The sequence below is a fragment of the Choloepus didactylus genome, chromosome X (assembly GCF_015220235.1).
Source record: "Choloepus didactylus isolate mChoDid1 chromosome X, mChoDid1.pri, whole genome shotgun sequence".
In the NCBI taxonomy this organism is placed as follows: Eukaryota; Metazoa; Chordata; class Mammalia; order Pilosa; family Megalonychidae; genus Choloepus; species Choloepus didactylus.
Window position 1 is genome coordinate 39,820,184 of NC_051334.1, and position 1,534 is coordinate 39,821,717.

The 1,534-nt window shown below is 41.3% G+C and overlaps 1 pseudogene; it reads right to left on the reverse strand.

The window, feature by feature from the left end:
- Nucleotides 1-333: 333 nt before the first annotated feature.
- Nucleotides 334-777, reverse strand: LOC119523652 (annotated as a pseudogene).
- Nucleotides 778-1,534: the final 757 nt, after the last annotated feature.

Genomic DNA, 1,534 nt, shown 5'->3' on the forward strand with positions numbered 1-1,534 from the left:
CTGTCATAAATGTTTCATATAAGTGGAATCATACAATATCTGTCCTTTTGTGTCTGGCTTATTTCACTCAACACTATGTCTCCAAGTTTCATCCATGTCATCACATTTATCAGAACTTCATTCCATTTTATGGCTGAATGATATTCTGTTGTATGTATATATACCACATTTGATTTATCCATTCATCTGTTGATGGGCGCTTAAGTTGTTTTCTCCTTTTGGCTTTCGTGGATAATGCTGCTATGAACATCAGTATAGATATATCTGTTCAAGTCCCTGCTTTCAATTCTTTTGGATATATCCCTAGGAGTGGGATTGCTGGATCGTATGGTAATTCTCTGTTCAACTTCTTTTTTTGAGTTGTGTACAGTCAATAAGCAAGTTTAATGTTTGTTCATCTTTGCATTTGAAGTATTTTTCAATGACATCCTTGGTCTGAGATCCTTTGCCAAAGTCCTTAACAGCCATTCGACTGCAATCAACCACTTTACAGGGTTTTCCCTCTCTGTTGATTTTACAGAGGCCTAGCCATTCCCCTAGTTTCTTCTTGTCATCAACCTTATTTAGATTAATATGGTGCTCAGCTCAAAGGACCTCCACCAACATGACATACAGAGGATCATCACAGTTGGATGTGAGTACATGAAGATGGGCTGGACATTGGCAGCTTCGTGGATTCCTCATGCTAAGCCGTTATGGATGAGGATGGTCTAGGACCTCTTATAAAGCAGTGCTAATGTCCGTTGCATCTCCAGCAGCCATGTGTTCCTCAGCCATTGCAGTAGGTTATGGGTGGAACCGAATCTTGGATGCACTCCAGCTTCTGCTTCTGTGACCCATCCGCGACAGGGAAAGGGCTCTATGTTTAACGTTTGAAGAACCACCAAACCATTTTCCACAGCAGCTGAACCATTTCACATTTCCACCAGCAATGCAGGAGGGTTCCAATTGTTCCACATTCTCTCCAACACTTATTTTCCTTTTTTTTTTTAATGATAGCCATCTTAATGGATGTGAAGTGACATCTCATTGTGGTTTTGATTTGCATTTCCCTAATGGCTAATGATGTTGAGCATCTTTTCATGTGCTTATTTTCAATCCTTCATCTTAACTAGATTTGCCACTATTTTCTAGAAGTGTTCCCTTTGGGGATGAGGAACTGTAAACCATCAGTGGGAGAGAGGGGTTTCCAAAATTGCCCCCTCTTGCTGCTACTGTAATGCATGTCAAGGCTGGGGGTTCTGGCTGTACTTTGTCCTTTTTACTCCCTGGGTAAAAGAGGAAAGGGATCAAGGACCTCCTGTCATTTTGACAGAGTAACCTTCCGGAAACATGGCTCTCATCCCTCACTCAAGAACCAACCATGGCTCCCCATTGCCTACTTCCTGCAGTGTCAATCCCTCTCAAGGGAAGCGTTCAAAGACTTGCCTTAACTGTTGCTTCACTCAACTCACTCATCTCATCATGCTGGGAACACTCTTGCCATATTCTTTATCATTAATATATATGTTAAAAAGCAGCAAGCAACAATTTA